Below are 25,393 nucleotides of genomic sequence, written 5' to 3' on the forward strand. Positions count from 1 at the left end.
CTGTGCCACTGTTCGTCCGACTGTTTGCACTGTATTTTATTTTATGTTTTAATTATTCTGATTTCATTTGATTATTTCTGTATTTTATCTTTTATTCCAAACTGTTTTAATTATTCTGATTTCTTTTGATTATTTTAATTTCTTCTATGTAAAGCACTTTGAATTACCATTGTGTATGAAATGTGCTATATAAATAAACTTGCCTTGCCTTGCCTAATAATAGCGGTCGCCGATTGGTCAAAAGTAAGCCACAGGAGCAGAGCCAGGAGAGAAACACGATTGGTCAAAAGTAAGCCACAGGAGAGAAAGGCGATTGGTCAAAAGTAAGCCACAGGAGAGAAACACGATTGGTCAAAAGTAAGCCACAGGAGAGAACGCGATTGGTCAAAAGTAAGCCACAGCAGAGAAACACGATTGGCTCACGTGGGCTTACTTTGGGCTTACTTTGGCTCAATCGGTAGGAAGCAGTAGGCGCAAGCGAGAGGTAGTGGGATCGATGCCTGCATTCTCCAGTGCTGTCCATCCTTTTTACGCCCCCCTTCAAGGGGCACTACCTAGATGAGCTCTTGCGGCTCAGTGCTGCCGAAAAAGTTTTTTCGAACGAGGTACTGCACACATTCCTGGCTAAAGCAGGTCCCACCGAGATTTGAACTCGGATCGCTGGATTCAGAGCCCAGAGTGCTATCCATTACACCATGGAACCTTGGCGTGTGTCAACTTTTCCCATGAGCAGCAGAGATTTAACTCATTGAGTCCAGAAGCACGATAGCAAGGATTTAAGTCATTGAGTCCAGAAGCACGATAGCAAGGAGCAAATGAAGCCTTTGCTTTTTAAGCCCATGTTTCCCCAATTCATAGGAGCAGGGGCAGTAGCACGAGCCGGGGCAGGAGCAGGGCCTCTCGAGCCTGCAGTGGCTGGAGAAAAAAGAAAAAAACGTACCCACTTAGAGGGTTTGGCTGGAGACAAAATCTTTTGTGCCAGCTGTGAAGCAAATAAATGCTTCCCCCGCGCCAACAGGGCCTTCACATTGGTCGCCAGCAGTGGCCTGTTCTTAGTGGCAGTAGGTGGAGGAGGAACAGACACAGTGGCAGTGGGCACAGCAGCAGTGAGGACAGATGCAGTGGGCACAGTGGTGGTGGGTAGTGGGCTAGAGCCTGCCTCTTCAGCACGTATGCTTTGAAAAGGGCCATATTGGTGTTAGGCCTGGCCTTTGCCTTCTTCAGGTAGGTGATGAGAGCCTGGGCCTCCTTGCTTGGGTCCTCATACACCTCCTTCATTGACCTACCCTTAAAATCCCCAAACTCCACCATCAGACATCCAGAGTCTCCTGTCCTCTGGGCCTCCTGAAGCATGGCCTGTTTTTTTCTGATACACCTCTACAGCCTCGCCTACCTCCCTGATCTGCGAGGTGTATCTGAGGAACAGGTGTTTGTTGTCCGACAGCGGGTTGTCCCTCTCCTCCTCCCCCAAAATGCTGCTGACCAGATAGCAGGCATACCCCAGTGAGTTCTCCAGCACCCACAGGAACCTCTGACCCTGGTGTTTCCCAAACTGGATCTTGCAGTGAGCCAGAACCAGGAACTGGTCTCCAGGATTCCCTCCATTCTGCCTCAAAAAGGCAGTGGCCTCAGCCAGGACCTCCTCCTTACACCTGGCCCTCCCTGCCAACACGATCTTCCTCCTATTGGCCTCCTCAGTTGGCCCCATAAGGAGTCGACCCTCAGAGGTTCTTCGTAAAACCGGGTATGCATACATAATCTGAAAGGACACAGGCATAAACAGAACGTTACATAGCTGTCATATTCCAACTGAAAGTATTTTACTACAGCATTTCTTTTTTATGTAATTAATTATTATAATATTATAATAATTAATGATTATTATTATTATGAGCATAAGCATTATTGTTTTTATACAACTGTGAATCACTTTGAATTGCCTTGTGTACAAATTGTAAATAGTGTGATGAGCTTATTAATAAGAAAATAAATAACACTTCTTGGTACAATCTTGCTGGTATCATGCCATGCTTAAATCGTTTTGTTTTGTTTAGCTTTTGTGGCAGAGATTACTAAGAAACACCAAATATAACATAAAGGCGTTTATGACAATTCATAATAATATGATCATCAAACAGATCTAAAACTTAAAATGGTATATCAAATCGTTTTGGTATATCTTTTATAACATAGTTGAGAATCATTTGTTGAAACAAAAAAACACTTGTTTTTGCCTATTCATGTCTTTTTAAATATGTATAACATAGTATTTAAAAAGATAACATAAATATGTATACTGGTGTATAACATAGTATAGTATAACCTATATGAATTAAACTTTTTTTTAAAGGTTTTAGTAAAAATCTTCTTGTGGTCAAAATAATGTAATGAATGACACAAAAAAATACGAAATTAACAACAACAAAAAAAATGGTTTAAGGAGGATATAGCTTAATTAGCGGTCGGCTAATTATCTTGACAGTAGTGGCATGTTTTTTACTGTATATCATGGTAAAGTTGCAGGTTCACATGTACAGATGAAAACGTGTGCTATTACACGCTAGCTAGCTTTATTGGCATGTTTAATTGTCTAAAAACAAACACTGTTTATGAATAAATAATGATCGATTATACAGTCGTGAAGAATAGACTTACCTGTTGCAAAGATTGCAAAGATGACGATAATAATAGCGGTCGCCGATTGGTCAAAAGTAAGCCACAGGAGCAGAGCCAGGAGAGAAACGCGATTGGTCAAAAGTAAGCCACAGGAGAGAAAGGCGATTGGTCAAAAGTAAGCCACAGGAGAGAAACACGATTGGTCAAAAGTAAGCCACAGGAGAGAACGTGATTGGTCAAAAGTAAGCCACAGCAGAGAAACACGATTGGCTCACATGGGCTTACTTTGGGCTTACTTTGGCTCAATCGGTAGGAAGCAGTAGCCGCAAGCGAGAGGTAGTGGGATCGATGCCTGCATTCTCCAGTGCTGTCCATCCTTTTTACGCCCCCTTCAAGGGGCACTACCTAGATGAGCTCTTGCGGCTCAGTGCTGCCGAAAAAGTTTTTTCGAACGAGGTACTGCACACATTCCTGGCAAAAGCAGGTCCCACCGAGATTTGAACTCGGATCGCTGGATTCAAAGCCTAGAGTGCTAACCATTACACCATGGAACCTTGGCGTGTGTCAACTTTTCCCATGAGCAGCAGAGATTTAAGTCATTGTGTCTAGAAGCACGATAGCAAGGATTTAAGTCATTGAGTCCAGAAGCACGATAGCAAGGAGCAAATGAAGCCTTTGCTTTTTAAGCCCATGTTTCCCCAATTCCGACTCGGTTTGAGAGTGCCAATTTCACCGCCACGTCAGCAGTTGCGCATCACCTCTGTTTTTTCCCTCCCTTCCGCAAAGAACCTAAAAAGGTTCCACCGAGATTTGAACTCGGATCGCTGGATTCAAAGCGCAATTTTTTGATTAAATCTACAATTAAAAGGTAGCCAGTGCAAAGTTGCCAGCACAGAGTTAATGCGGCCTGTTTTTTTGTGGTCATTGGAAATCACGCTGCAGCACCTGCACACGTGCTAGGCATCGCGCCTCGTCTTTGTCTTTGAGAGCGATGGACACCTTCTCTCCATCATCGAGGGGAATTAGCTCAAATGGTAGAGCTCTTGCTTAGCATGCGAGAGGTAGCGGGATCGATGCCTGCATTCTCCAGTGCTGTCCATCCTTTTTACGCCCCCCTTCAAGGGGCACTACCTAGATGAGCTCTTGCGGCTCAGTGCTGCCGAAAAAGTTTTTTCGAACGAGGTACTGCACACATTCCTGGCAAAAGCAGCTCCCACCGAGATTTGAACTCGGATCGCTGGATTCAAAGCCCAGAGTGCTAACCATTACACCATGGAAACTTGGCGTGTGTCAACTTTTCCCATGAGCAGCAGAGATTTAAGTCATTGAGTCCTGAAGCACGATAGCAAGGAGCAAATGAAGCCTTTGCTTTTTAAGCCCATGTTTCCCCAATTCCGACTCAGTTTGAGAGTGTCAATTTCACTGCCATGTCACCAGTTGCGCATCACCTCTGTTTTTTCCCTCCCTTCCGCAAAGAACCTAAAAAGGTTCCACCGAGATTTGAACTCGGTTCGCTGGATTCAAAGCCCAGAGAGCTAAGCATTACACCATGGAACCAACACACTCTGCTAGCTGGCTGTCTGAGAGGCAGATAGCGATGAGGCTAGGTGGAATCAGGTAGACTAAAAGCCTCTCTCTGGCACATTTTATCCCCAATTTCTCAGAAATTTCCTGGTTGCCCTAATCAGGCTGAAAAGATTAAAAGCAAAGCCTTATAATGGGCTCGTCCGGGATTTGAACCCGGGACCTCTCGCACCCAAAGCGAGAATCATACCCCTAGACCAACAAGCCGAAACATACATCCTCCCTGCTGCTGTCGGGCCGCAAACATATCAGCTTCCATGGCTTAAAGCGCAATTTTTTGATTAAATCAACAATTAAAAGGTAGCCAGTGCAAAGTTTCCAGCACAGAGGAAATGCGGCCTCTTTTTTAGTGGTCATTGGAAATCACGCTGCAGGACCTGCACACGAATAATGAGAAGCTTACTTACAGGAGCCTGGTCTGCAACACTGGACCCAGTTGATGTTGCAGGAGCAGAGGCAGCACTTGGCTGGACAGAAGGCTGTGGAGGAGACTGCAGAGGAGGCTGAGCAGGGCGCAGAGGAGGAGACTGCAGAGGAGGCTGGGCAGGGCGCAGAGGAGGAGACTGCAGAGGAGGCTGGGCAGGGCGCAGAGGAGGAGACTGCAGAGGAGGCTGGGCAGGGTGCAGAGGAGGAGACTGCAGAGGAGGCTGGGCAGGGCGCTGCAGTCCTGTGGGTGGCTGTAGTGAGGATGGTCCTGGTGCAGAGGGACAGGGGTTGAAAGCCTTGCTGGAAAGATGGGAGTTGCTCTTTCCAGTGGACAGGAAGCTCTGCAGGCGACTGGGACACCTGGCCAGGGGTCCACAATGCTGGAGGAGCAGGATAAGGGGCAGGAGCAGGGGCAGTAGCACGAGCCGGGGCAGGAGCAGGGCCTCTCGAGCCTGCAGTGGCTGGAGAAAAAAGAAAAAACTTACCCACTTACAGGGTTTGGCTGGAGACAAAATCTTTTGTGCCAGCTGTGAAGCAAATAAATGCTTCCCCCGCGCCAACAGGGCCTTCACATTGGTCGCCAGCAGTGGCCTGTTCTTAGTGGCAGTAGGTGGAGGAGGAACAGACACAGTGGCAGTGGGCACAGCAGCAGTGAGGACAGATGCAGTGGGCACAGTGGCGGTGGGCACGTGGGCTGGAGCCTGCCTCTTCAGCACGTGTGCTTTGAAAAGGGCCATATTGGTGTTAGGCCTGGCCTTTGCCTTCTTCAGGTAGGTGATGAGAGCCTGGGCCTCCTTGCTTGGGTCCTCATACACCTCCTTCATTGACCTACCCTTAAAATCCCCAAACTCCACCATCAGACATCCAGAGTCTCCTGTCCTCTGGGCCTCCTGCAGCATGGCCTGTTTTTTCTGATACACCTCCACAGCCTCGCCTACTTCCCTGATCTGCGAGGTGTATCTGAGGAACAGGTGTTTGTTGTCCGACAGCGGGTTGTCCCTCTCCTCCTCCCCCAAAATGCTGCTGACCAGATAGCAAGCATACCCCAGTGAGTTCTCCATTAGCCACAGGAACCTCTGACCCTGGTGTTTCCCAAACTGGATCTTGCAGTGAGCCAGAACCAAGAACTGGTCTCCAGGATTCCCTCCATTCTGCCTCACAAAGGCAGTGGCCTCAGCCAGGACCTCCTCCTTACACCTGGCCCTCCCTGCCAACACGAAGGAGTCGACCCTCAGAGGTTCTTCGTAAAACCGGGTATGCATACATAATCTGAAAGGACACAGGCATAAACAGAACGTTACATAGCTGTCATATTCCAACTGAAAGTATTTTACTACAGCATTTCTTTTTTATGTAATTAATTATTATAATATTATAATAATTAATGATTATTATTATTATGAGCATAAGCATTATTGTTTTTATACAACTGTGAATCACTTTGAATTGCCTTGTGTACAAATTGTAAATAGTGTGATGAACTTATTAATAAGAAAATAAATAACACTTCTTGGTACAATCTTGCTGGTATCATGCCATGCTTAAATCGTTTTGTTTTGTTTAGCTTTTGTGGCAGAGATTACTAAGAAACACCAAATATAACATAAAGGCGTTTATGACAATTCATAATAATATGATCATCAAACAGATCTAAAACTTAAAATGGTATATCAAATCGTTTTGGTATATCTTTTATAACATAGTTGAGAATCATTTGTTGAAACAAAAAAACACTTGTTTTTGCCTATTCATGTCTTTTTAAATATGTATAACATAGTATTTAAAAAGATAACATAAATATGTATACTGGTGTATAACATAGTATAGTATAACATATATGAATTAAACTTTTTTTTTAAAGGTTTTAGTAAAAATCTTCTTGTGGTCAAAATAATGTAATGAATGACACAAAAAAATACTAAATTAACAACAACAAAAAAATGGTTTAAGGAGGATATAGCTTAATTAGCGGTCGGCTAATTATCTTGACAGTAGTGGCATGTTTTTTACTGTATATCATGGTAAAGTTGCAGGTTCACATGTACAGAAGAAAACGTGTGCTATTACACGCTAGCTAGCTTTATTGGCATGTTTAATTGTCTAAAAACAAACACTGTTTATGAATAAATAATGATCGATTATACAGTCGTGAAGAATAGACTTACCTGTTGCAAAGATGACGATAATTACTACTGATGACGACTACTTCCTGCTCAGCTACTGTTCGGACGCTCTCGCTTACTGCTCCGCGCTTTGCTCTATCGCTTTTATATTTCTATATTTTATCTCCTTTTATCACCTAATTTTAACTTCAGCACAGTGCTCAAACGCTTGGATTACTACAAAAAAAAGCAGAATTATTTTATTCGACCAGCCTCCCACTGAAAGCTTACATTCCGGGGAAGAGAAAACACAACTGCCTACATTCATAAGGATACGAAAATGCCTCCTCTGGAATCTACTCGCTGCTCCAACTGCCACAGACTTTTACAAAGGATTGCAATTCTTGAAACAAAGTTAATTGCGGGACCACCAAACCAGACGGAACACACAACAGAGCTCCGTCATGGACGTCCTCAGCATACAGCCGGTGAGTCCCATGAATCTAGTGCTTCTCGACAGGCCATACTGAGTGTAGAGAAACAAGCCGATCGTTTTACTAATCGATGGCACAAACAGGGTGCGAGACCCAAAGGCACTCGAGACATCAGATTGTCACGAGCATCACATATTACTGCAGTAGCATCCTCTACCCCAGATACGGCTCTGACAAGGACTGCAAACACTGGTCTCCTACCACCGCCTATACATCTTGAGAACAGATTTGAAGTATTAATGAATGAGGAATCCCCAAATTTGATGAATGTGATCGCACACAGACAGAATCAGCCAGTAGCTAACACTGATGCTAACTGGGGCTCAAGGTCGAGCAGACAGCGGCACTCAGCTCACAGTGCAGCCGAGCCCAGGACTCTGATAGTGGGCGACTCCGTAATCAGAAACATTAATAGCAGGGATACAACAACGTGCTGCCTTCCACAAGCAACAACTTCTGATGTAAACAGGGAACTTCAGAACATTCTGATGAAACATAAGACTGCAAATCGACTCATCATTCATGTGGGGAAGAATGATATTCATAAAGAGCAGTCGAAACTTCTTAAAAAGGATTTCAATGAACTTTTTGAAACACTTAAAAGACTGAAAGTTCAAACATTCATCAGTGGACCACTCCCAGCAAGAGGAACAAACAGGTTTTCACGGTTGCTTGGGCTTAATACATGGCTGCAAAAAACCTGCAATATAAAAGGAGTGAACTTTACTGACAACTTCAATCTTTTCTGGAGTCAGAGGCAACTGTTTCAACAGGATGGCCACCACCCAAACAAACTTGGTTCAAGAGTGCTAAAGGACAATATCTACTTCTCCCTCCGTCATCCTTCTGCAATGTGTGCCAATCCGCTCAACCTGAATGGCACACACACACACCTGGATACAGTATGAATGACCACAGGATTTCACTTCAGCACCTGAATGGACATGCGGTTGACACATCACACAAGGACAGTGATAACACCACTCAGCCACAACAACCTCTACTCACGGACACAATCTCAGCTGAGCCCTGCCCACAGAGCTCACCACAGACAGACTGTGACATACCAGCACTGCTCCAAGATACAGCACCCATAGACGACTTTCTGGAAAACAGCCTGGGAAACCAGGACAGAATATTACAGCCTCCAATAACACCAGAGCAAAAATCCCTCTCACCGGAAACATTATCACTCTCTCCAGCATCTCCACTTCTGTGCTTCTCAGAGAAAATGGAACAACTGGTGCATGCTGGAACTAGACTATCCCACTCTTTTGCTGCGAGCCCCCAGATACCAACCAAAAAACGCCAGGCCCCACAACCACCAAAGCCTGCGGGCCCAGCTCGCCCTCCCCCTCCTCCTGTGAGAGCTCTTCGGCCTCTGCCACAGCGCCAGGGCCCACACCCTCCTCCAGCGGCTCGAGGTGAACCAAAAACAACTGATACCAGCTCTCAGTGATATGTGTCGGGTCCCCGCTATGATAACAATAACTTTCTCAAATGTTTACAGAACAAGCGGGAACCCAGTGTGCCTGTATCTTTTTCTATTGCTGTTCGATTACATGATAGAAAGTCTAAGGCCTTCAAAAGCCGTACAGCAAACCCATCTAATATGGTGCTTATTACACGACATACCAAGATTGCTGTGGGGACAAAAAGTAAGACTGTAAAGTTAGCACTTTTAAACATCCGCTCACTTAAAAATAAATCACTTTTAGTCAACGACTTAATAACCACATACAACCTGGATTTTATGTTGCTAAATGAAACTTGGCTAGAAGAGAGTTGCAGTGCAACAGTCCTCAATGAAACAGCCCCTCCTAACTTTACTTTTATGAGTGTCTGCAGAGCTGTCAGAAGAGGCGGAGGTTTAGCTGCTCTTTATAAAGATGTCTATCAATGTAAGCAAATATCATTTGGGAATTACCCGTCTTTCCAGTATCTCGGTATTGTGTTAAAAGGTGCTCCACGCATTTTACTTATCATTGTTTACAGGCCTCCAAAATACTCTCCAGCTTTTGCTGAGAACTTAACAGAACTGTTATCAACAATTTCCTCAGAGTTTGACTGCTTTGCCATTGCTGGAGATTTTAACATTCACATAGATAATGCAGAAAACAATATGGCAAAAGAAATCAAAACTGTTTTAAAAACTTTTGATCTGACTCAGCATGTACATGGACCCACACATAATCGTGGACACACTCTAGATTTACTTATCAGTAAGGGTCTAAACATTTCATCAATTGTTATTAAGGATGTAGCACTGTCTGATCATTTTTGTGTTTTCTTTGATATATTGATCTCTCCTGCCATTGAAGCTAGATCTGTGTCTGTCAAGAAGAGATGCTTAAATGAGAACACTAGTGTACTATTTATGAAGGCTATATCTTTAACACCAAGCATATCTGCTGACTCTGTTGATTTTCTCCTTGATTCTTTTAACTCAAAAGTTAAGAGTGTAATTGATGATATTGCTCCTGTGAAAGTCAGGAAGAAGAGTGGCAGACAAAAAGCACCTTGGAGAAACTCAACAGCAGTGCAAAATATGAAAAGACAATGCAGAAAAGCAGAGCGCATGTGGCGGAAGACAAAACTTGTAGTCCATTATAACATCTACAAAGACAGCATCCATGCTTTCAATAAGGAACTAAGCAAAGCTAGACAGACTTTTTTCTCGAATATTATAAACAGCAATATAAACAACACGCGCACTCTTTTTGCTACTGTAGAGAGACTGACAACCCCCCCAAGCCAGATTCCCAGTGAAATGCTCTCAGTGAGAAAGTGCAGTGAGTTTACTTCTTTCTTCTCTGAGAAAATCAATAATATCAGAAAGGTGATCAGCTCATCCTTGAGTTGCGCTGGGGTCAGGCAGATCAGACAACAGCACGAGAAAGTAGCCACTATGTCTGATTTCGAAGAAATTGATGGCAAAATTTTGGAAGAAACCGTACAGCAACTAAAAACATCAACCTGCGCCCTTGACACACTTCCCACATCTTTTTTCAAAAATGTGTTACACAGCTTAGAAGCAGATCTCCTGGAAGTGGTAAATGCCTCACTTCTCTCTGGGAGTTTTCCGACCTCCCTGAAAACTGCTGTCGTCAAGCCCCTCCTGAAAAAGAGCAATCTGGATAAGACCATATTAAACAACTATAGACCGATATCAAATCTTCCTTTCATAGGCAAGATCATTGAAAAAGTTGTCTTCAATCAGCTGAACAAATTCTTAAGCTCGAATGGATACTTTGACCATTTTCAATCTGGTTTCCGACCGCACCACAGTACAGAGACCGCGCTCATAAAGATAATAAATGATATTCGCTTAAATACTGATACAGGCAAATTATCAGTGCTGGTACTACTCAACCTCAGTGCTGCATTTGACACTGTCGATCACAAAATACTTCTTGACAGGCTGGAAAACTGGGTCGGGCTTTCTGGGATAGTCCTAAAATGGTTCAGGTCATACTTAGGAGGCAGAGGTTATTATGTGAGTATAGGAGACCATAAGTCTGAGTGGACATCCATGACATGCGGAGTCCCTCAAGGCTGAATTCTTGCGCCACTCCTATTCAACCTGTACATGCTCCCAATGAGCCAAATAATGAGAAAGAACCAAATCGCTTACCATAGCTATGCAGACGACACACAGCTCTACTTATCCCTATCGCCTAACGATTACAGCCCCATTGACTCCCTTTGCCAATGCATTGATGAAGTAAACAATTGGATGTGCCAAAACTTTCTTCAGTTAAACAAAGACAAAACTGAAGTCATTGCGTTTGGAAACAAAGATGAAGTTCTCAAGGTGAACGCATACCTTCAGTCTAGGGGTCAAACAACTAAAAATCAAGTCAGGAATCTGGGTGTGTCTCTAGAGTCAGACCTTAGTTTCAGTAGTCATGTCAAAGCAATAACTAAATCAGCATATTATCACCTGAAAAATATTGCAAGATTTAGATGCTTTGTTTCCAGTCAAGACTTAGAAAAACTTGTGCATGCTTTCATCACCAGTAGGGTGGATTATTGTAATGGACTTCTCACTGGCCTTCCCAAAAAGACCATAAGACAGTTGCAGCTCATACAGAACGCTGCTGCTAGGATTCTGAGCAGAACCAGAAAATATGAACACATCACACCAGTCCTCAGGTCTTTACACTGGCTGCCAGTTACATTTAGGATTGATTTTAAAGTATTATTACTGGTATATAAATCATTCAATGGCCTAGGACCTCAATACATTGCAGATATGCTCAGTGAATATAAACCCAACAGATCACTCAGATCATTAGGATCACATCGGCTAGAAATACCAAGGGTTCACTCTAAGCATGGCGAGTCTGCTTTTAGCTACTATGCCAGCCGCAGCTGGAACCAGCTTCCAGAAGAGATCAGATGTGCTCCTACAGTAGTCACATTCAAATCCAGACTCAAAACACATCTGTTTAACTGTGCATTTACTGAATGAGCACTGTGCCACTGTTCGTCCGACTGTTTGCACTGTATTTTATTTTATGTTTTAATTATTCTGATTTCATTTGATTATTTCTGTATTTTATCTTTTATTCCAAACTGTTTTAATTATTCTGATTTCTTTTGATTATTTTAATTTCTTCTATGTAAAGCACTTTGAATTACCATTGTGTATGAAATGTGCTATATAAATAAACTTGCCTTGCCTTGCCTAATAATAGCGGTCGCCGATTGGTCAAAAGTAAGCCACAGGAGCAGAGCCAGGAGAGAAACGCGATTGGTCAAAAGTAAGCCACAGGAGAGAAAGGCGATTGGTCAAAAGTAAGCCACAGGAGAGAAACATGATTGGTCAAAAGTAAGCCACAGGAGAGAACGCGATTGGTCAAAAGTAAGCCACAGCAGAGAAACACGATTGGCTCACGTGGGCTTACTTTGGGCTTACTTTGGCTCAATCGGTAGGAAGCAGTAGGCGCAAGCGAGAGGTAGTGGGATCGATGCCTGCATTCTCCAGTGCTGTCCATCCTTTTTACGCCCCCCTTCAAGGGGCACTACCTAGATGAGCTCTTGCGGCTCAGTGCTGCCGAAAAAGTTTTTTCGAACGAGGTACTGCACACATTCCTGGCAAAAGCAGGTCCCACCGAGATTTGAACTCAGATCGCTGGATTCAGAGCCCAGAGTGCTAACCATTACACCATGGAACCTTGGCGTGTGTCGACTTTTCCCATGAGCAGCAGACATTTAAGTAATTGAGTCCAGAAGCACGATAGCAAGGATTTAAGTCATTGAGTCCAGAAGCACGATAGCAAGGAGCAAATGAAGCCTTTGCTTTTTAAGCCCATGTTTCCCCAATTCCGACTCGGTTTGAGAGTGCCAATTTCACCGACACGTCAGCAGTTGCGCATCACCTCTGTTTTTTCCCTTCCTTCCGCAAAGAACCTAAAAAGGTTCGACAGAGATTTGAACTCAGATTGCTGGATTCAAAGGCCAGAGTAGCTGGCTGTCTGAGAGGCAGATAGCGATGAGGCTAGGTGGAATCAGGTAGACTAAAAGAGATTACGTGGTTCCCCTGCCGAAACCCGGGATTGAACCAGGGACCTTTAGATCTTCAGTCTAACGCTCTCCCAACTGAGCTATTTCGGCCAGATACTTGAATGGTTTAGCCAGCAGGGATGTCTGGGAGACCGCCCGTCATTTTCGAGAAGAGCAGAGCGAAGGTCCCAGAGAGAAAATGAGTGGCCCGTACGGGTATCGAACCCTCGACCTTGGTGTTATTAGCACCACGCTCTAACCAACTGAGCTAACCGGCCTCTCTCTGGCACATTTTATCCCCAATTTCTCAGAAATATCCTGGTTGCCCTAATCAGGCTGAAGAGATTAAAAGCAAAGCCTAATAATGGGCTCGTCCGGGATTTGAACCCGGGACCTCTCGCACCCTAAGCGAGAATCATACCCCTAGACCAACGAGCCGAAACATACATCCTCCCTGCTGCTGCCGGTCCGCAAACATTTCAGCTTCCATGGCTTAAAGCGCAATTTTTTGATTAAATCTACTATTAAAAGGTAGCCAGTGCAAAGTTTCCAGCACAGAGGAAATGCGGCCTCTTTTTTTGTGGTCATTGGAAATCACGCTGCAGGACCTGCACACGAATAATGAGAAGCTTACTTGCAGGAGCCTGGTCTGCAACACTGGACCCAGTTGATGTTGCAGGAGCAGAGGCAGCACTTGGCTGGACAGAAGGCTGTGGAGGAGACTGCAGAGGAGGCTGAGCAGGGCGCAGAGGAGGAGACTGCAGAGGGGGCTGGGCAGGGCGCAGAGGAGGAGACTGCAGAGGAGGCTGGGCAGGCCGCAGAGGAGGAGACTGCAGAGGAGGCTGGGCAGGGCGCAGAGGAGGAGACTGCAGAGGAGGCTGGGCAGGGCGCTGCAGTCCTGTGGGTGGCTGTAGTGAGGATGGTCCTGGAGCAGAGGGACAGGGGTTGAAGGCCTTGCTGGAAAGATGGGAGTTGCTCTTTCCAGTGGACAGGAAGCTCTGCAGGCGACTGGGACACCTGGCCAGGGGTCCACAATGCTGTAGGAGCAGGATAAGGGGCAGGAACAGGGGCAGGGGCACGAGCCGGGGCAGGAGCAGGGCCTCTCGAGCCTGCAGTGGATGGAGAAAAAAGAAAAAACTTACCCACTTACAGGGTTTGGCTGGAAACAAAATCTTTTGTACCAGCTGTGAAGCAAATAAATGCTTCCCCCGCGCCAACAGGGCCTACACATTGGTCGCCAGCAGTGGCCTGTTCTTAGTGGCAGTAGGTGGAGGAGGAACAGGCACAGTGGCAGTGGGCACAGCAGCAGTGAGGACAGATGCAGTGGTCACAGTGGTGGTGGGCACGTGGGCTGGAGTAATGTATATAATAATGTAATGAATGACACAAAAAAATACTAAATTAACAACAACAAAAAAATGGTTTAAGGAGGATATTGCTTAATTAGCGGTCGGCTAATTATCTTGACAGTAGTGGCATGTTTTTTACTGTATATCATGGTAAAGTTGCAGGTTCACATGTACAGAAGAAAACGTGTGCTATTACACGCTAGCTAGCTTTATTGGCATGTTTAATTGTCTAAAAACAAACACTGTTTATGAATGAATAATGATCGATTATACAGTCGTGAAGAATAGACTTACCTGTTGCAAAGATTGCAAAGATGACGATAATAATAGCGGTCGCCGATTGGTCAAAAGTAAGCCACAGGAGCAGAGCCAGGAGAGAAACGCGATTGGTCAAAAGTAAGCCACAGGAGAGAAAGGCGATTGGTCAAAAGTAAGCCACAGGAGAGAAACACGATTGGTCAAAAGTAAGCCACAGGAGAGAACGTGATTGGTCAAAAGTAAGCCACAGCAGAGAAACACGATTGGCTCACGTGGGCTTACTTTGGGCTTACTTTGGCTCAATCGGTAGGAAGCAGTAGGCGCAAGCGAGAGGTAGTGGGATCGATGCCTGCATTCTCCAGTGCTGTCCATCCTTTTTACGCCCCCCTTCAAGGGGCACTACCAAGATGAGCTCTTGCGGCTCAGTGCTGCCGAAAATGTTTTTTCGAACGAGGTACTGCACACATCCTGGCAAATGCAGGTCCCACCGAGATTTGAACTCGGTTCGCTGGATTCAAAGCCCAGAGTGCTAACCATTACACCATGGAACAAACACACCCTGATAGCTGGCTGTATGAGACACAGATAGCGATGAGGCTAGGTGTAATCAGGTAGATAAGAGCTGCCGTTTGGTCAATGGACCGCCTCGACTAAGAGAGGCGGACGTGGTTCCTCTGCCGAAACCCGGGAGTGAACCAGGGACCTTTAGATCTTCAGTCTAACGCTCTCCCAACTGAGCTATTTCGGCCAGGTACTTGTGCGGTTTAGCCAGCAGCCATGTCTGGGAGACCGCCAGTCATTTTCGAGAAGAGCAGAGCGAAGGTCCCAGAGAGAAAATGAGTTGCCCGTACGGGGATCGAACCCTTGACCTTGGCACTATTAGCACCACGCTCTAACCAACTGAGCTAACCGGCCTCTTTCTGGCTCATTTTATACCCAATTTCTCAGAAATATCCTGGTTGCCCTAATCAGGCTGAAGAGATTAAAAGGAAAGCCTGATAATGGGCTCGTCCGGGATTTGAACCCAGGACCTCTCGCACCCTAAGCGAGAATCATACCCCTAGACCAACGAGCCGAAACATACGTCCTCCCTGCTGCTGCCGGGCCGAAAACAATTCAGCTTGCATGGCTTAAAGCGCAATATTTTGATTAAATCTACAATTAAAAGGTAGCCAGTGCAAAGTTGCCAGCACAGAGGAAATGCGGCCTCTTTTTTGTGGTCATTGGAAATCACGCTGCAGCACCTGCACACGTGCTAGGGATCGCGCCTCGTCTTTGTCTTTGAGAGCGATGGACACCTCAGGAATTCATCCGCCATGTTGACGTTATCATGTGACCTACGACACGTTATCACAAGCGCAACAACTTAAAAGATGAACGACACGTTTAATTCATCTATCTGTAAATATCTTGATATTGATGAAACTTGCTCATTTTGTGGTATTGTTGAAGAAACAGCTGCCAATTTATTTTGTGAATACATTTAGGGTTGATTTAAGTTGTTATATTTTAAACCCTTCTAATGTGACCCACAGTTCCTTATAACGATTTTTTAAGAAACCCCAAAATCGTTATCTCTTGAATATGTTGTTAATTTCTTTATTTTATACCCAAAAAGTTTCTCCTTCAAGTTTTCCTCTTTTCTTGATGAATTTACCTCTCGTTTCATCCCTCAGACAATAACAACAAAACTATTTTTTAATGTATTATGAAGAACTATTTATATTTAAAGATATTTAGCCTTGTTATTGTTCTTTTTTCCTGTGTATAAATATCATATTATGATGTACACAAACCAATGATCTTTATGTTTTCTGTTTTGTCATTATGATTGTTCATTGTTAGATACAACTAGTATCTTTCCATGATCTTTATGTAATAAGTTTATAAGTTTAAATTATATGAGCGACAGGTGCACTAACACTTCATAACATCATTAACTCGACAGCACAACCTAGAACAGTTTTCCTCTGCGTTTACTGTCTGCAGTGCACAAGGAGACAGGCCGCTGCTCGAAGATCTCCTTTGGAGAAACTGTTGACTTTATACTCGAAAAATGCAAGTATCGCTCATAAAAAATTAATATTACATCAGAATGAATTGCATTGTTAGCCCACCCCAAAACTTAAACAAAATAATATTAAATGCTGACCATTACTTAATTATATTACTTTTTTATATATACTAAAAATGATATAATTTAATAAAACAAGCAAAATGTAATTTGTTTTGTAATATGAGTTATGCTTAGAGCCTCTTCTTAATATTATTAACTCGTCTTTATTTTTAGGTCATGTTCCAAAAATATTCAAGCTGGCAGTAATAAAACCTCTCATTAAGAAACCGCAATTAGATCCAAATAACTTAGCAAATTACAGACCCATCTCAAATCTTCCATTTATGTCTAAAATACTAGAAAAAATTGTGTCCGCTCAATTGTGCTCTTTTTTACAAGAAAATGATATCTATGAAAAATTCCAGTCGGGATTCAGACCGCATCATAGCACAGAAACTGCGCTAGTTAAAATTACAAATGATTTACTTTTAGCTTCTGACCAAGGCTGTATCTCAATACTAGTTCTACTCGATCTTAGTGCTGCGTTCGATACTATCGATCATAAAATACTCTTGGATCGACTACAAAACTACACTGGTGTTCAGGGACAGGCATTAAGCTGGTTTAGATCGTACTTATCAGACCGTTACCATTTTGTCTGTTTAAATGGGGAAAAATCAAAGATAACGTCAGTAGACTATGGAGTGCCGCAAGGATCGGTGTTAGGCCCTCTGCTATTCTCAATATATATGCTGCCACTTGGTAATATTATAAGAAAACATGGAATTAATTTCCACTGTTATGCTGATGACACTCAATTATATATCTCATCACGACCAGATGAAAACACTAACTTATCTAAATTGACAGAGTGTCTAAATGATATAAAATGCTGGATGACGTGTAATTTCCTGCTATTAAATTCAGATAAAACGGAGGTACTACTTATTGGTCCAAAAAACTACCCACAAAATCCCTTACAATACAACTTTAATTTAGAATGATGTCCTGTTACTTTATCCACTACAGTAAAAGACCTGGGTGTTATACTAGACCGCAACTTGACTTTCGAAAATCATATTTCATATATTACAAGAACAGCCTTTTTCCACCTTAGAAACATTGCTAAGCTACGCAACATGCTATCTGTTTCTGATGCAGAAAAGTTAGTTCATGCATTCATGACCTCGAGACTAGATTACTGTAATGCTTTATTAGCTGGCTGCCCTGCATCCTCAATCAACAAGCTACAGTTAGTGCAAAATGCAGCTGCTAGAGTTCTTACTAGATCAAGAAAATATGATCATATAACACCTATTTTATCATCTCTACACTGGTTACCTATTAAGTTACGTATCAATTACAAAGTATTCCTACTGACCTATAAAGCCCTAAATGGTTTAGCTCCTGTGTATTTAACAGACCTTCTATCGCCATACAATCCATCGCGCTCTTTAAGATCACTAAATTCGAGGCTTCTGGTCATTCCTAGGATATCTAAGTCCACTAAAGGAGGGAGGGCGTTCTCGCATTTAGCTCCTAAACTCTGGAATAGCCACAATAGTGTATTGTGAAAAGCGCTATACAAATAAATTTGAATTGAATTGAATTGAATTATGCATGAATACACGTGAACATCTCAATTGTCAGTCAAGCAATGAATTAATGCATACATTAAATAATTATATTTTATATACTGACAACAATAAGAAACATGAATAAATGAGTAAAAGAACAAATAAAAGTAACCATCACACAATAAACAAATGCATGCACATGAAACAAATCTTTATTCAAACTACAAGCATGTATTTGGGCGCTGAAGCCCACATCCTACTGCCATCTCAACACAGCGGTTCCCATTCTGCGGCTTTATTCTGATGAATTCACCAGAGGTGACCGTGCCTTCGTGCCGGAGCTTGTTGCTGCACTGCGCTTCACAATCTGAGGCGATAAGGGCAGATGGAGAGATCTTATGACAGTCTCATCCATGGCACCGTTTCCAGGATTCAGCTCTGGGCTCCTCATCCTCAGTGCTCACACCAGTCTGAATAAAAACATGTTTAGTTACTTTATAGATTTGTTTATTTACCTTATTTACAGCACATTAGTCTAATGTCAACAGTGTTGACAACAGTGAATTAACGTTATCCTATCCTATGATAATGCCACACATACATCACTCAGATGTCTTTTTCATGTTGTGATGTGCTCATCTGCAATATGTCAATACTTACAATATTTTCCTATCAGATGTAAATAGACATTTTAAATAAGCGTGTTTAAGATGTATATGGTTATGTAAATCCACTTTAGAGACGTTACGTGTGCTTAGAGCTCCCCTGTTAGCTAGCTATACAAAACATGTTTTACAGCAAAATCACAACTATACTATACTGTCTAACTACTTTACACCTTCAACAGTTAAAACGTCTACTCTATTGTAGTTTAACACATAAGGAACCGTGTTTACTCACATTTGAAAACCCCCGGCGTCGCTGATCTCCGTGATGTTTGATAATGACGTATGCTCTCGCGTGGCCTCCTGGGATAGAAGAGTATCCATCGGTTGAGCACTCAAAAATCGGGCCGGAAGCAGTAAGCCATCCGGGAACTTCTCCCCTACTCTTTTATGAATACTGATGTTTCGAACGTACTGCTTCCTTCACGTACTGTTTTCGCCTACTATATAGTAGGAAAGTAGGCACATTCGAACGCACTTAAGTCCAAATCTCGCGATAATTGGTACGTCACCCAGGTAATTCTCGCCTACTCTTTTGGATTAATACATACTTTTTCGCTCGCCTACTCTTTTCCCATACTAAATAGTAGGGAAGTATGCGGTTTGGAACGCAGCACATGTTTCCCCAATTCCGACTCTGTTTGAGAGTGCCAATTTCACTGCCACGTCAGCAGTTGTGCATCACCTCTGTTTTTTCCCACCCTTCCGCAAAGAACCTAAAAAGGTTCTACCGAGATTGCAACTGGGATCGCTGGATTCAAAGCGCTAACCATTACACCATGGAACCAACACTTCCTGATAGCTGGCTGTCTGAGAGGCAGATAGCGATGAGACTAGGTGGAATCAGGTAGACTAAAAGAGGCGGACGTGGTTCCTCTGCCGAAACCCGGGATATAAATATCCTGGTTGCCCTAATCAGGCTGAAGAGATTAAAAGCAAAGCCTAATAATGGGCTCGTCCAGGATTTGAACCCGGGACCTCTCGCACCCTAAGCGAGAATCATACCCCTATACCAATGAGCCGAAACATACATCCTCCCTGCTGCTGCCGGGCCGCAAACATTTCAGCTTGCATGGCTTAAAGCGCAATTTTTTGATTAAATCTACAATTAAAAGGTAGCCAGTGCAAAGTTTCCAGCACAGAGAAAATGCGGCCTCTTTTTTTGTGGTCATTGGAAATCACGCTGCAGCACCTGCACACGAATAATGAGAAGCTTACTTACAGGAGCCTGGTCTGCAACACTGGACCCAGTTGATGTTGCAGGAGCAGAGGCAGCACTTGGCTGGACAGAAGGCTGTGGAGGAGACTGCAGAGGAGGCTGAACAGGGCGCAGAGGAGGAGACTGCAAAGGAGGCTGGGCAGGGCGCAGAGGAGGAGACTGCAGAGGAGGCTGGGCAGGGCGCAGAGGAGGAGACTGCAGAGGAGGCTGGGCAGGGCGCAGAGGAGGAGACTGCAGAGGAGGCTGGGCAGGGCGCTGCAGTCCTGTGGGTGGCTGTAGTGAGGATGGTCCTGGTGCAGAGGGACAGGGGTTGAAGGCCTTGCTGGAAAGATGGGAGTTGCTCTTTCCAGTGGACAGGAAGCTCTGCAGGCGACTGGGACACCTGGCCAGGGGTCCACAATGCTGGAGGAGCAGGATAAGGGGCAGGAGCAGGGGCAGTAGCACGAGCCGGGGCAGGAGCAGGGCCTCTCGAGCCTGCAGTGGCTGGAGCGTAAAAAAACACAACAAAATTATCTTATTGTTTTAGACTTTCACTGCATGACTTTCTCAGCTCTGCTGGACAGCTACTGCGATTACACGGTTTACTGCAAAGCATGTATGATTAGTAGAGAGATGACATGATGATGAAAAGATGGAAAGAAGCAGTGAAAATCATCCTGTTTTTCATCCAAGCACCATTAGAAGAAATACAAGAAGAAAAAAAGATGGGATCAGCCAAGTGTGAAGCGAAGCAGACCAAACATTACAACAGCCACTTATTCCAAGGGGAGTGGGGGAAGTGTGAGATGACAAGAATGAGCTTTAGTCAGTGATTACGATAAAAAATGAAATAAAACCTTTTACATACACCTTTAAATTATCTTTTTTCCTTTGAGGATGTTCACTCAAAGAGTGAATGTAGATAGACACCTGAGAAGTGCCATTCCTCTGTGTTGTGAAATAAAATAATATGTCATTTAAAAAATACTGTTTTGTTTTATTTGTAATTGTTTGTAAAATATTGTTTAAGATTTACATACCTTGAGGAAGTTGTTCCTCAGCTTGCGAGGCTACAGTTGCCATCTCCAGGTCATCTTCCTCCTCAAAAAAATCCGTAGCAGCAGAGTCTGTAAAATAACATAAAGCACTAAGCACATGTCACCAACACACTTGTATGCGTTAAGTGATACTCACCACATGTAAAGAGCTGTCTCCGGGCTGCGGACTCAGACGCAGGATGTACACGTGGTCCTGCAGCTGTTGAACACGTATTTTCGTTAGACATATATACTGCATAATATATACTGTAATGATTTTAAAGCTTGCAAATCACTTACAGGGTTTGGCTGGAGCCAAAATCTTTTGTGCCAGCTGTGAAGCAAATAAATGCTTCCCCCGCGCCAACAGGGCCTTCACATTGGTCGCCAGCAGTGGCCTGTTCTTAGTGGCAGTAGTTGGAGGAGGAACAGACACAGTGGCAGTGGGCACAGCAGCAGTGAGGACAGATGCAGTGGGCACAGTGGTGGTGGGCACGTGGGCTGGAGCCTGCCTCTTCAGCACGTGTGCTTTGAAAAGGGCCATATTGGTGTTAGGCCTGGCCTTTGCCTTCTTCAGGTAGGTGATGAGAGCCTGGGCCTCCTTGCTTGGGTCCTCATACACCTCCTTCATTGACCTACCCTTAAAATCCCCAAACTCCACCATCAGACATCCAGAGTCTCCTGTCCTCTGGGCCTCCTGCAGCATGGCCTGTTTTTTCTGATACACCTCCACAGCCTCGCCTACTTCCCTGATCTGCGAGGTGTATCTGAGGAACAGGTGTTTGTTGTCCGACAGCGGGTTGTCCCTCTCCTCCTCCCCCAAAATGCTGCTGACCAGATAGCAAGCATACCCCAGTGAGTTCTCCAGCAGCCACAGGAACCTCTGACCCTGGTGTTTCCCAAACTGGATCTTGCAGTGAGCCAGAACCAGGAACTGGTCTCCAGGATTCCCTCCATTCTGCCTCACAAAGGCAGTGGCCTCAGCCAGGACCTCCTCCTTACACCTGGCCCTCCCTGCCAACACGATCTTCCTCCTATTGGCCTCCTCAGTTGGCCCCATAAGGAGTCGACCCTCAGAGGTTCTCCGTAAAACCGGGTATGCATACATAATCTGAAAGGACACAGGCATAAACAGAACGTTACATAGCTGTCATATTCCAACTGAAAGTATTTTACTACAGCATTTGTTTTTTATGTAATTAATTATTATAATATTATAATAATTAATGATTATTATTATTATGAGCATAAGCATTATTGTTTTTTATACAACTGTGAATCACTTTGAATTGCCTTGTGTACAAATTGTAAATAGTGTGATGATCTTATTAATAAGAAAATAAATAACACTTCTTGGTACAATCTTGCTGGTATCATGCCATGCTTAAATCGTTTTGTTTTGTTTAGCTTTTGTGGCAGAGATTACTAAGAAACACCAAATATAACATAAAGGCGTTTATGACAATTCATAATAATATGATCATCAAACAGATCTAAAACTTAAAATGGTATATCAAATCGTTTTGGTATATCTTTTATAACATAGTTGAGAATCATTTGTTGAAACAAAAAAACACTTGTTTTTGCCTATTCATGTCTTTTTAAATATGTATAACATAGTATTTAAAAAGATAACATAAATATGTATACTGGTGTATAACATAGTATAGTATAACATATATGAATTAAACTTTTTTTTTAAAGGTTTTAGTAAAAATCTTCTTTTGCTCAAAATAATGTAATGAATGACACAAAAAATTACTAAATTAACAACAACAAAAAAAATTGTTTAAGGAGGATATAGCTTAATTAGCGGTCGGCTAATAATCTTGACAGTAGTGGCATGTTTTTTACTGTATATCATGGTAAAGTTGCAGGTTCACATGTACAGAAGAAAACGTGTGCTATTACACGCTAGCTAGCTTTATTGGCATGTTTAATTGTCTAAAAACAAACACTGTTTATGAATAAATAATGATCGATTATACAGTCGTGAAGAATAGACTTACCTGTTGCAAAGATTGCAAAGATGACGATAATAATAGCGGTCGCCGATTGGTCAAAAGTAAGCCACCCTAGCAGAGCCAGGAGAGAAACGCGATTGGTCAAAAGTAAGCCACAGGAGAGAAAGGCGATTGGTCAAAAGTAAGCCACAGGAGAGAAACAAAATTGGTCAAAAGTAAGCCACAGGAGAGAACGCGATTGGTCAAAAGTAAGCCACAGCAGAGAAACACGATTGGCTCACGTGGGCTTACTTTGGGCTTACTTTGGCTCAATCGGTAGGAAGCAGTAGGCGCAAGCGAGAGGTAGTGGGATCGATGCCTGCATTCTCCAGTGCTGTCCATCCTTTTTACGGAGAGGCCCCAGAGAGAAAATGAGTGGCCCGTACGGGGATCTAACCCGCGACCTTGAAGTTATTAGCACCACGCTCTAACCAACTGAGCTAACCGGCCTCTCTCTTGCACATTGTATCCCCAATTTCTCAGAAATATCCTGGTTGCCCTAATCAGGCTGAAGAGATTAAAAGCAAAGCCTAATAATGGGCTCGTCCAGGATTTGAACCCGGGCCCTCTCGCACCCTAAGCGAGAATCATACCCCTAGACCGAAACATACATCCTCCTTGCTGCTGCCGGGCCGCAAACATTTCAGCTTGCATGGCTTAAAGCGCAATTTTTTGATTAAATCTACAATTAAAAGGTAGCCAGTGCAAAGTTTCCAGCACAGAGGAAATGCGGCCTCTTTTTTTGTGGTCATTGGAAATCACGCTGCAGCACCTGCACACGAATAATGAGAAGCTTACTTACAGGAGCCTGGTCTGCAACACTGGACACAGTTGATGTTGCAGGAGCAGAAGCAGCACTTGGCAGGACAGAAGGCTGTGGAGGAGACTGCAGAGGAGGCTGAGCAGGGCGCAGAGGAGGAGACTGCAGTGGAGGTTGGGCAGGGCGCAGAGGAGGAGACTGCAGAGGAGGCTGGGCAGGGCGCAGAGGAGGAGACTGCAGAGGAGGCTGGGCAGGGCGCAGAGGAGGAGACTGCAGAGGAGGCTGGGCAGGGTGCTGCAGTCCTGTGTGTGGCTGTAGTGAGGATGGTCCTGGTGCAGAGGGACAGGGGTTGAAGGCCTTGCTGCAAAGATGGGAGTTGCTCTCTCCAGTGGACAGGAAGCTCTGCAGGCGACTGGGACACCTGGCCAGGGGTCCACGATGCTGGAGGAGCAGGATAAAGGGCAGGAGCAGGGGCAGTAGCACGAGCCGGGGCAGGAGCAGGGCCTCTTGAGCCTGCAGTGGCTGGAGCGTAAAAAACACAACAAAATTATCTTATTGTTTTAGACTTTCACTGCATGACTTTCTCAGCTCTGCTGGACAGCTACTGCGATTACAAGGTTTATTGCAAAGCATGTATGATTAGTAGAGAGATGACATGATGATGTAAAGATGGAAGGAAGCAGTGAAAATTATCCTGTTTTTCATCCAAGCACCATTAGAAGAAATGCAAGAAGAAAAAAAGATGGGATCAGCCAAGTGTGAAGCGAAGCAGACCAAACACTACAACAGCCACTTATTCCAAGGGGAGTGGGGGAAGTGTGAGATGACAAGAATGAGCTTTAGTCAGTGATTACGATAAAAAATGAAATAAAACCTTTTACATACACCTTTAAATTATCTTTTTTCCTTTGAGGATGTTCACTCAAAGAGTGAATGTAGATTGACACCTGAGAAGTGCCATTCCTCTGTGTAGCGACTGACCGAATCCTGTTTTTCTTTCACTACTGAACAAATATGAACACATATATGTTTAATTCACAAAACCTTGAATCATGTGAAATGGTGCCCCAATGTCTGCCAGCAGGTCATTGATTAACTCCATTTATGACGCATTGCGCAATCAAGAAACAGGTCCCGTTGTTCTCGAAACCCTCACGTGGTGCACACCACGGATGGACAATATGCCCTAAGGATACACACACACACACACCATACATACCCGCACACAAACGTCCTTTGTGTGCAACTTAGGATAGGAATGTCCTTAATGTATATAACACAGAATTGTATCTAACCTTCCTGTATGCATGCATATCTAATTAGTTTTGTCTTATTCTATAGATGTAATTGGAGACTGGTCTGTAACTTCAAATCTTAAGTGTATTTCTAACGAAAGATTACCTAACAGGATCATCTTCTGTAACTCTCCCTCTTGCTAGGTCATAAAACTTTATGACCCCCAAAAGGAATTCCAATGGAATCACAGCTCCCACTTGAATTCTGATGAAGAAAGACTAATAGACTCTGCAATCTATATATAACCACTTAAGAAATGTATAAACATGAATTTGATCTTTCCTAGGTCATGGTAGCCGGAATTATGGCTTTATAGTCGTGTGAGTGAACATTAAATGTGTGTAATTCTGCATATGAATGTAACTTTATGTTTCTTCTACTCGTTACGGCCATTCTTGGTACCGGTTTGACCGTCTTGTTTTGACTAAACCAGTCATACACAGGATATTACAGTAAAATGTATT

The 25,393-nt window shown here is 43.8% G+C and overlaps 11 non-coding genes across 11 annotated transcripts; all 11 read right to left on the minus strand.

Moving 5' to 3' along the window:
- Positions 1-631: 631 nt before the first annotated feature.
- trnaq-cug (transfer RNA glutamine (anticodon CUG)) lies at positions 632-703 on the minus strand. Its single transcript has one exon. It is a non-coding gene; the product is annotated as a tRNA-Gln (tRNA).
- A 2,395-nt stretch (positions 704-3,098) lies between these two features.
- On the minus strand, positions 3,099-3,170 carry trnaq-uug (transfer RNA glutamine (anticodon UUG)). The gene has a single exon. It is a non-coding gene; the product is annotated as a tRNA-Gln (tRNA).
- Positions 3,171-3,824: 654 nt separating this feature from the next.
- trnaq-uug (transfer RNA glutamine (anticodon UUG)) lies at positions 3,825-3,896 on the minus strand. Its single transcript has one exon. It is a non-coding gene; the product is annotated as a tRNA-Gln (tRNA).
- Positions 3,897-4,335: 439 nt separating this feature from the next.
- On the minus strand, positions 4,336-4,407 carry trnap-ugg (transfer RNA proline (anticodon UGG)). The gene has a single exon. It is a non-coding gene; the product is annotated as a tRNA-Pro (tRNA).
- Positions 4,408-12,330: 7,923 nt separating this feature from the next.
- trnaq-cug (transfer RNA glutamine (anticodon CUG)) lies at positions 12,331-12,402 on the minus strand. The gene has a single exon. It is a non-coding gene; the product is annotated as a tRNA-Gln (tRNA).
- A 366-nt stretch (positions 12,403-12,768) lies between these two features.
- Positions 12,769-12,841, minus strand: trnaf-gaa (transfer RNA phenylalanine (anticodon GAA)). Its single transcript has one exon. It is a non-coding gene; the product is annotated as a tRNA-Phe (tRNA).
- Positions 12,842-12,934: 93 nt separating this feature from the next.
- trnai-aau (transfer RNA isoleucine (anticodon AAU)) lies at positions 12,935-13,008 on the minus strand. Its single transcript has one exon. It is a non-coding gene; the product is annotated as a tRNA-Ile (tRNA).
- An 88-nt stretch (positions 13,009-13,096) lies between these two features.
- Positions 13,097-13,168, minus strand: trnap-agg (transfer RNA proline (anticodon AGG)). The gene has a single exon. It is a non-coding gene; the product is annotated as a tRNA-Pro (tRNA).
- Positions 13,169-15,012: 1,844 nt separating this feature from the next.
- trnaf-gaa (transfer RNA phenylalanine (anticodon GAA)) lies at positions 15,013-15,085 on the minus strand. Its single transcript has one exon. It is a non-coding gene; the product is annotated as a tRNA-Phe (tRNA).
- A 255-nt stretch (positions 15,086-15,340) lies between these two features.
- trnap-agg (transfer RNA proline (anticodon AGG)) lies at positions 15,341-15,412 on the minus strand. Its single transcript has one exon. It is a non-coding gene; the product is annotated as a tRNA-Pro (tRNA).
- Positions 15,413-23,249: 7,837 nt separating this feature from the next.
- Positions 23,250-23,323, minus strand: trnai-aau (transfer RNA isoleucine (anticodon AAU)). The gene has a single exon. It is a non-coding gene; the product is annotated as a tRNA-Ile (tRNA).
- Between the last annotated feature and the right edge of the window lie 2,070 nt (positions 23,324-25,393).

This window comes from Siphateles boraxobius, unplaced genomic scaffold, assembly GCF_051911475.1.
Source record: "Siphateles boraxobius isolate OS27281-9 unplaced genomic scaffold, OSU_SipBor_1 269, whole genome shotgun sequence".
Lineage (NCBI taxonomy): Eukaryota > Metazoa > Chordata > Actinopteri > Cypriniformes > Leuciscidae > Siphateles > Siphateles boraxobius.